Raw genomic sequence first — 10,193 nt, forward strand, 5'->3', positions numbered from 1 at the left:
ATTTTTTTTATTGCAATGTTATTTAAAACTTTTGTGTTTCTTGTTTTTTCTCTCTCATTCCATTGCACAGTATTTGAATTGAGTTCCTAACCTCAATCCGAGAAAACTGGCAGCAGGCGCCCAAGACTTGTCTGTCTGGTTTTGTTAATTGCACTGCTCAAAAGACCCACAACACTCAAAGGCTCACTGACACCTTCTGGGACCTGGGATGGGAGGAGGTGCACCACATGATGCACTGCTCTCAAAGGCTCACCAGCATTTCTGGGGCCCGGGATGGAAGGAGTTGCACCACATGATGCACTGCTCGCAAACGCTCACTGGCACCTTCTGGGGATGGAAGGAGGTGCACCACATGATGCCCCGCTCTCAAAGGCTCACCGGCACCTCCTGGGGCCTGGGATGGAAGGAGATCCACTGTATGATGCATCGCTCTCAAAGGTTCGCTGGCACCTTCTGGTGGCCCGGGATGGGAGGAGGTGGACCACATGATGCACCGCTCTCAAAGGCTCACCGGCACCTCCTAGGACCCAGGGTGATGGAGGTGCACCACATAATGCACCGCTCTCAAAGGCACACTGGTACCTTCCGGGGCCCGGGAAGAAGGTGCACCACATGATGCACTGCTCTCAATGGCACCTTCCGGGGCTCTGGGTGGAAGGAGGTGCACCACATGATGCACCTCTCTCAAAGGCTCACTGGCACCTCCTGGGGCCCAGGATGGAAGGAGGTGCACTGCATGATGCACGGCTCTCAAAGGCTCACTGGCACCCGGGATGGAAGGAAGTGCACCACATGATGCACCGCTCTCAAAGGCTCACCGGCACCACCCGGGGGCCAAGGATGGAAGGAGGTGCACCACATGATGCACCGCTGTCAAAGGCTCACTGGCACCTTCTGGGGCCCGGGATGGAAGGAGGTGCACTGCATGAGGTACCGCTCTCAAAGGCTCACTGGGGCCCGGGATCGGAGGTGGTGCACTGCATGATGCACCGCTCTCAAAGTTTCATGGGTGCCCGGGATGGAAGGAGGTGCACTGCATTGTGTACCGCTCTGAAAGACTCACTGGGGCCCGGGATGGAAGGAGGTGCACCGCAGGATGCACCGCTCTCAAAAGCTCACTGGGGCCTGGGATGGAAGGAGGTGCACAGCATGATGCACCGCTCTTAAAGGCTCACTGGTGCCCAGGATGGGAGGTGGTGCACCGCAGGATGCAGCGCTCTCAAAGGCTCACTGGGGCCCGGGGTGGGAGGGGGTGCACCACATGATGCACCGCTCTCAAAGGCTCACTGGGGCCCGGGATGGGAGGATGTGTACTGCATGATGCACCGCTCTCAAAGGCTCACTGGGGCCCGGGAATCGCAAGAGGTGCACCGCATGATGCACCGCTCTCAAAGGCTCACCGGCACCCTCCGGGGGAACGAATGGAAGAAGCTGCACCGCATGATGCACCGCTCTCGAAGGCTCACTGGGGCCCGGGATGGAAGGAGGTGCACTGCATGATGTCCCGCCCTCAAAGGCTCACCGGGGCACGGATGGAAGGAGGTGCACAGCATGATGCATCGCTCTCAAAGGCTCACTGGGGCCCGGGATGGGAGGAGTGGCACCGCATGATGGCGTCCTCCTGACGCCCATTGTCATTCTGCAAATAACAATTAATGGGACTAATATGTGGCCTGCTCAGACTACCTCTCACCTATTGGTTAGAAAAATCAGCCCAGGTATTTGAAGTTGCTTGATCCACAGACTGAAAAACCGGCACACAAGATGGCCTCGTAGTAAATGGCAGCGTTCTAGGCTACGGGCTATAAGGATTTAAAGAATATAAAATAGAGAACTAATCTCTTATCAGGTCAGTCTTTCTATGCAAAAATATATTTTGCTTGCGTGGAATCGTGATCGACCTCTACAGCCATAATTTTAGATGTTTCAAATAACAAACCATGGTTGCACCGCCATCTTGTGGACAGTGGTAGAATCTGTGTAAAAGAAACGCGCAGTGTTTATACCCCGGCATGGCTCAAATCCAGGGGATTATAAACATACTAGGTCCTAGTTTGTAGGGATGGCCAGCCTTTGTTAATGTTGGGATTACGGATAACTAGCGCTGATAAAACAAAGAGAGCGGGCATTTGTATAGTGAAAAGGTTATCTCCATACCAGCAACACACAAAAATGAATAGCATGTTCAGCACCACTGCTTGCTTCCTTCACACACATCAGATACTCAATCAATCAATCAGTGACACTTATAAAGCGCGCTACATACCCGTAGGGTCTCAAGGCGCTGGGGGGGGGAGCCGCTACTGCTCGAACAGCCAGGTCTTCAGCTTCTTCCTGAAGGAGAGGTGGTCTTGGGTCAGGCGCAGGTCGGGCGGGAGGGAGTTCCAGGTCTTGGCGGCCAGGTAGGAGAAGGACCTTCCTCCTGTAGTCGCTCTTCGGATGCGGGGGACGGCGGCGAGGGCGTGGTTGGCTGATCGGAGGTGGCGTTTGGGAGTGTAGAAGTTGACTCGGCTGTTGAGGTAGCTCGGGCCTTGGTCGTGTAGGGCTTTGTGTGCGTGGGTGAGGAGGCGGAAGGTGATTCTTTTGTTGACGGGGAGCCAGTGAAGGTCTCTCAGATGTCCGGAGATGTGGCTGGTTCGTGGGATGTCGAGGATGAGTCTGGCTGAGGCGTTCTGGATCCGCTGGAGTCTCTTCTGGAGCTTGGCGGTGGTGCCGGCGTAGAGGGCGTTGCCGTAGTCCAGTCGGCTGGTGACGAGGGCCTGGGTGACGGTCTTCCTGGTCTCGGTGGGGATCCACCAGAAGATCTTCCGTAGCATGCGTAGGATGTTGAAGCATGCCGAGGAGACGTTGTTGACTTGCCTGGTCATGGAGAGGGAGGAGTCCAGGATGAAGCCCAGGTTGCGTGCATGGTCTGTCGGTTTGGGTGCGGTGCCCAGGGCGGGAGGCCACCAGGAGTCGTCCCAGGCGGAGGGAGAGGAGCCCAGGATGAGGACCTCCGTCTTGTCCGAGTTCAGTTTCAGGCGGCTGGTCGTCATCCACTCGGCTACCTCTTTCATCCCTTCGTGCAGGTTGGCTCTGGCGGCGGCGGGGTCGTTGGTCAGGGAGAGGATCAGCTGGGTGTCGTCGGCGTAGGAGATTATGCTGAGGTTGTGTTTGCGTACGATGGCCGCGAGGGGGCTCATGTAGACGTTGAAGAGGGTGGGGCTCAGAGATGATCCCTGGGGGACGCCGCAGATGACTTCGGTGGCCTCTGACTTGTACGGTGGTAGGCGGACTCTCTGTGTTCTCCCGTCGAGGAAGGAGATGATCCATTCCAGCGCCTTGTCCTGGATTCCGACGTTGCTGAGGCGCCGTACTAGGGTGCGGTGGCAGACCGTGTCGAATGCCGCGGAGAGGTCTAGGAGGATGAGGGCCGCTGTTTCTCCGTTGTCCATCAGGGCTCGGATGTCATCGGTGGCGGCGATGAGGGCGGTCTCGGTGCTGTGGTTGGCTCGGAAGCCGGACTGTGAGGGGTCGAGGGATCCGTTCGTCTCGAGGAAGGCGGCCATCTGCTTGTTGACGGTCTTCTCGATGACTTTGGCTGGAAATGGGAGGAGCGAGATGGGGCGGTAATTCTTGAGGTCGGTGGGGTCCGCTGTTGGTTTCTTGAGTAGAGCGCTGAGTTCGGCATGTTTCCAGCTCTCGGGGAAGATGGTGGTGTCGAAGGATGTGTTGATGATGTCTCGCAGGTGGGGTGCGATGACAACGTCGGCCTTGTTGAAGACGTGGTGAGGGCAGGGGTCGGTCGGTGATCCGGAGTGGATGGAGTTCATCGTGCGGATGGTGTCTTCGGTGCTGATCGGGGTCCAGGCGTGGAGGGTGGTGGTGGGGGGTGGTTGTTCGGTCATGGTGTGCGTTGGTTGGTTGTTGAAGCTGATGTGTATGTCCGCGATCTTGTTGTGGAAGTATGAAGCCAGGGAGTTGCAGAGGTCTTGTGATGGGGTGATGTCGTTGTTTCCTGCGCTGGGGTTGGAGAGCTCTTTGACGATGTTGAAGAGTTCCTTGCAGTTGTGTGCGTTGTTGTCCAACCGGTCCTTGAATGCTGTTTTCTTGGCGGCGCGGATCAGCTGGTGGTGTTTCCGGGTGGCAAGTTTGAAGGAGGTCCTGTTGTCCGGTGTCGGTTCCCATCTCCAGACTTTCTCGAGGGCTCGGCAGTTCTTCTTGGAGCTCTTGAGTTCGTCGGTGAACCATGGGGCTTTCTTGCTGCCGGGTCTGCTGGGCGGGGTCCTCAGTGGGGCGAGTTCGTCCGCGCAGTTGCTGATCCACTTCGTGAGGTTGTCGGCGGCCTGGCTGGGGTTCGCTGAGCTGGCAGGAGGGTGCTGGCTCAGGGACGTGGCGAGCTGGTCTGCTGTGATCTTGTTCCAGCTTCTGCGGGCGGCCTGTTGCTGGTGGTGGTGGGTCGTCGTTTTCTTGAAGGTGAAGTGGATGCAGCTGTGGTCCGTCCATTGAAGCTCTGTGGCGTGGCTGAAGTCGATGTCTTTGCTGGGTGAGAAGACAGCGTCGAGTGTGTGTCCGGCGAGGTGGGTGGGGGTGGACACCAGTTGCTTGAGTCCCAGGTTGGCGAGGTTGTCGAGCAGGGTGCTGGTGTTGCGGTCGTTGTTGTTCTCCAGATGGAAGTTGAGGTCTCCCAGGAGGATGTAGTCAGCGGAGGGGAGGGCATGTGGGCTGACGAAGTCGGCTATGTCCTCGCTGAATTGTGTGCGTGGTCCCGGGGGTCGGTAGATCAGGGTGCCTCTGAGGGTGGTGTTCGGGTTGGTGTGGATCTGGAAATGCAGGTGTTCGGCGGTGGTCAGGGAGTTGTCGGTGCTGGTCGTGAGACGGATGGTGCTCCTGTGGATGATGGCGATGCCTCCTCCCATCTGGTTGGCGTTTCGGTCCCTTCGGACGATCTTGTAGCCTTCTGGGATGGCGATGGCGATGTCGGGAGCTGAAGAGGCGTTCATCCAGGTCTCCGTGAGGAAGGCAACGTCTGGAGCTGTGGTGTCGAGGAGGTTCCAGAGTTCGATGGCATGTCTGTGGACGGAGCGGGTGTTGAGCAGGATGCACTTGAGGTGGGTGCTGCTGGTGTTCGACTTGGCGGGTGTTGGTGCGAGGCAGGTCCGGATGCAGGAGAACTTGCAGGCGTGGCAGCTGAAGGGTCCCTGGGTGCGTCGTGGAGTGGCTTGGTGGCACTCTGGGCGTCGGCCGGTGTTGAGTGCGCTGAGGGTGGCGGTTGAGTACGTCCTGCGGGTCGGTCGGGGTCTTCGAGGGCCAGGGGTCCTGGCGCTGGGCGCGGTCCGGTCGCGGACGGGCGCAGACGGGCTTACCTTTGGCGCGCCTTCGGCGCACAATCGGCGCGCCCGCTGCGCGTGACCGCTGCGCGTTCGCACGGTCGCCATTTAAGGCGAAGTGCGCGGGTGGGCGGAGCAGCTGGGAGGCGGGAGCGGGGAGGGTACAGAATAGAAAAAGGGGCGGGGAAAAGCGGCGGTGGCGGGAAGGGAGGGCGGAGGGCGGCGAAGGTAGGCGGACAACAAGGAAGGAAACCACAACACGGGGGAAATAAAAATTAAACAGAACGGGCACAAATTCTCAACAAAACAAGGAAAACAAGGAAAAAAACAAAGTTATATAAAACAGGCACAAATGTTAGACAAAACAAGGGCAAAACAACCGCAGCGGCGCCCGCCGGCAATCGGCAAAACGAGGCAGCAGCGAGGCAGGGGCAGGCAAGGGGCACACGCAGCAGCTGGTGGCCGTGCGGCGCGGGGGTGTCCCACAAGTGGGTCACACTCACCTGCGTCGCACGGTCGCCATTTAAGGCCAAGTGCGCGGGTGGGCGGAGCAGCTGGGAGGCGGGAGCGGGGAGGGTACAGAATAGAAAAAGGGGCGGGGAAAAGCGGCGGTGGCGGGAAGGGAGGGCGGAGGGCGGCGAAGGTAGGCGGACAACAAGGAAGGAAACCGCAACACGGGGGAAATAAAAATTAAACAGAACGGGCACAAATTCTCAACAAAACAAGGAAAACAAGGAAAAAAACAAAGTTATATAAAACAGGCACAAATGTTAGACAAAACAAGGGCAAAACAACCGCAACGGCGCCCGCCGGCAATCGGCAAAACGAGGCAGCAGCGAGGCAGGGGCAGGCAAGGGGCACACGCAGCAGCTGGTGGCCGTGCGGCGCGGGGGTGTCCCACAAGTGGGTCACACTCACCTGCGTCGCACGGTCGCCATTTAAGGCCAAGTGCGCGGGTGGGCGGAGCAGCTGGGAGGCGGGAGCGGGGAGGGTACAGAATAGAAAAAGGGGCGGGGAAAAGCGGCGGTGGCGGGAAGGGAGGGCGGAGGGCGGCGAAGGTAGGCGGACAACAAGGAAGGAAACCACAACACGGGGGAAATAAAAATTAAACAGAACGGGCACAAATTCTCAACAAAACAAGGAAAACAAGGAAAAAAACAAAGTTATATAAAACAGGCACAAATGTTAGACAAAACAAGGGCAAAACAACCGCAGCGGCGCCCGCCGGCAATCGGCAAAACGAGGCAGCAGCGAGGCAGGGGCAGGCAAGGGGCACACGCAGCAGCTGGTGGCCGTGCGGCGCGGGGGTGTCCCACACCCATACTGACAGAGTAGCAGCAGTGCCGGCCACCCTCACACACAGACCAGCACTGCTGTAGTCCACAATGACACCTAAGGGGTACAATACATGCACTGCGCGGATAGCCCTGTCAGCAGAAGAGCAAGGTATCCTCAGGTGCACTTCAGTGTTTAATTAGCATAAAAAAAGTGTAGGTGCCCAAAATTGTCTACTTTATACTTCATTCATTTCAGAATGCACCGGGACTTGCTCCGTGTCCCGCGTCCAGTTAGTTTGTCTGGGGGCTGAAGGGTTGGAGCCGACGTCACACTGTGTGCAGCAAATATTGAAACCAAATCTTGCTTCCAATAGTAGCCTAAGAAGATCAGTAAGGACAGCCACATCCAGTAGTGTCATCTTGTGAAATTTTAGGCATTTGTATGCTTGAAATGTGCAACGTGTACCATTTCTCATCAAGTGAAATACTGTGGGATATCTACCGTGAGATTGGTTAGAGTACAAAATGTCTCACCAAGAGACAGTTTCTCTTCGAAAGAAACATTTTGAATTAGTCTCTGTGACTCTTAGCTGTGAAATAATACCCTCACAGAGAACAGGTACATGTGATACAAGCGAAATATATTCTATGTAGTATGCATTATTTAGCAAAAATCACACAAATATACTTTGTATATCTAGCACAACTATAACCCGGATTAACGAAGTGCAGTGACTTTTCACTGTGTTACTCTTGACCTGACATGCCAGCAACACCAAGCACCAACAAGCATTGGCCTAGCCAATAGGTCCCACCTTTGGGACACTATAAGCAGTAAGCCATGCAGCACATTATCCTTGATGCTGTGCTGCCAGGGAATGAAGAGCTATATAATTAAAACTCACTTGGTCATGCAATCTGATTCAGGAATACATGTTTGCCAAACACACTGGCTTTACCAGGAGCTTGTGTGAGCCACAGAAAAACATGGTGTTTAATATGAAGGTTATTTACTTTAACCTAGTTTAGACTGTTAGAAAATGTTTACATGTATACCATCTCACTAGAAACGCAATGCTCCAGCAACAGGTGTTTTCATTTCTGGTGCCCGAATTCAGCAGTAGTAAGGGAAGTGTAGCTGGACTACAAGTTCCAGAATGCATTAGGGTGTTAAACAAAACACCTGAAGTGGAGCACTGCCTTCTTGATGACATGAAGTCCCCTGATTAACTAAGAGAACTAAAATGAAAGACAGACTATGGTGGGTGAACTGTGCTCAACTACCTGGAGACAGTGTACGATTTCTGAGGTAGCCCCATCGCCTCTCACCTCAACGATGCTAGTGTATTCACAGAGCGTGTCACGTCCACAATAGCTGCCCCCGTACCCCATGAACAAATTCATTCAGCCGCTCCATCAAGAGGACACACTCCCCTATGTACTGCTAGATGATGACTGCCCTTGTGCCCTTGATAGAAAACAACATCATGAGGTCGTGCAAAACCGTATTTTTGGTAGGAACTTGCTGTGTAAAAACCTCAAACAAGTAAACTGTGGACAATTGTGCATGATGTGAGCTCCACCCTGACTCACCATACTCAGAGCCTGCATGGTGCACTGGCAGAGAGTAACTTATCAAGGATCTGGTATTTGGTTTGTGTTCTGGGATCTCAGGTCATTGAGACTGGAAACACAAACACGTGGCATAACATCCAGAGCTGCCGACTTTAAACTGGGTTCGAGTCGCGGCATCGGCTCTCCACGTGCCTAAAAAAAAAAAAAAGTACTGCAAACAACATCTGCTCTGCAACTTGGCAGAGTGTACTTTATGAGAAAAGCTTACAAATAAGTACACCGCACGAGGTCACAAAAGAGCAGACCGTGAGATGCGCACAAGCAAACAAACCAGAGTATGTGGGAGACATGAAAAGCATAGTGCGCGCTCACAGACATGTGAACTCAGCTGAGCAGCCCGCCCTCTTTGCTGTGTAGAGTGGGATCTGCTTCTTACAAAGAAGCTGAAGGCATGTGCGGGACAAGAATTGCATTGTGGTCTGTAACTGTGAATAATACTGCAGGAGTGGTACCAACTTTGAAGTAATGCTGTTTAACAGGGAATTGTTGAAATGAGACATCCCTGATCGATATGGATGAGTAGCCCTATGCCATACCCTCTCGGTAAAAGCATGCCCCTCCCCTCACCTACCCGGTGCGCTATGCCCCTGTTCAAATTCTGCATCTTTGTTTTCCTACTGTATGAGCCCGAAGTCCCTTTTTTGTAACTGGCTGTCGTAAAAGAGAGCCCTACAGGTCGCAAACAATCCTAATAAAGAAGAGGTATAACTCTTGGCATGGAACTAGAAGACGGACTGCACCATTTGCTTTCATGTTTTTGTCAGCAGAGAGCCCTTGCCTCCAAAGAACTGTATAAAAGTGTCACATCTTATGTATGTGTGGACTTATTTGCATGTATGCATAATTGGATTTTTTTAAAAGGAGAAAGTAACGATCACGTTGATCGAAAAGCCCAATAAAATAGAATCTGGGGAGGCTTCTAAAGCAATTAAACAAAGTTTGTCAACACACGCTACCTTATGCTTGAAAAGTGCCATATGCCGTTAGCTGAGCGCAAAAGCACAACATTCCGAAAACACGAGCCTAGTCTGCCAAAACTAACATAAATAAACCAAATGGAACAAGTACATGTAATAGGGCTAGTATCCATGTGTGGGAACCAAACACTAGAAGGAGGGACAAATAAAAGCAATGCATCACTGGAAAACAAGGAACAGCACACAGAGGAACAAATGAAACACAATGGCTGTGCTTGAAGCCCGCAGAGTAGATACAGCATGTCTTGAAAGAGACCGACCATGCACTGCCTAGGCTCGACCTAAAAGGGACCCTGAAGAAGGCTCTGTTTATAGACCTGGACTCCCTTCTGCTCATTCCTGGATTGCTTTTTATTGGGACTTGACCTACCTGCCAAGCCACTGCAAGGTCCGTGACGCTGCTAGCACCACCCTCGCCCTGACGGCCGTCCCGCTGGTCTGGACGCGGGCGGCCTAGGACTACAGCTCCCAGCAACCCTCACTGGAAACCTTCACTGGAGGATCACGCCACGACTTGCGGAACCCGCTTCGCGGGTCCCGCAGCGCCACTGACGCCACTGACGAACTAGGAGGCGCAGGAACTTGCTGGGCGAGTGAGCGTGAGACAGGGCTGCGAGCGGAGGAACCGGGACTCGCTCTTCCAGGAGTCCCGGCAATCCTCAGGCCGAGTCACCTGGCCCGCTCTCCCTGACCGCCCCGCCCAGCTCAACCACCTTAAAAGACTCTGCTTCCCGTTGCCACAGGGGACGCCGAATTTAACTTTCCAAGCTGTTGTTTACACAGGAGGATCACGCCACGACTTGCGGAACCCGCTTTGCGGGCCCCGCAGCGCCACTGACGCCACTGACGAACTAGGAGGCGCAGGAACTTGCTGGGCGAGTGAGCGTGAGACAGGGCTGCGAGCGGAGGAACCGGGACTCGCTCTCCCAGGAGTCCCGGCAATCCTCAGGCCGAGTCACCTGGCCCGCTCTCCCTGACCGCCCCGCCCAGCTATA

The sequence above is a fragment of the Lissotriton helveticus genome, chromosome 7 (genome assembly GCF_964261635.1).
Source record: "Lissotriton helveticus chromosome 7, aLisHel1.1, whole genome shotgun sequence".
NCBI lineage: Eukaryota > Metazoa > Chordata > Amphibia > Caudata > Salamandridae > Lissotriton > Lissotriton helveticus.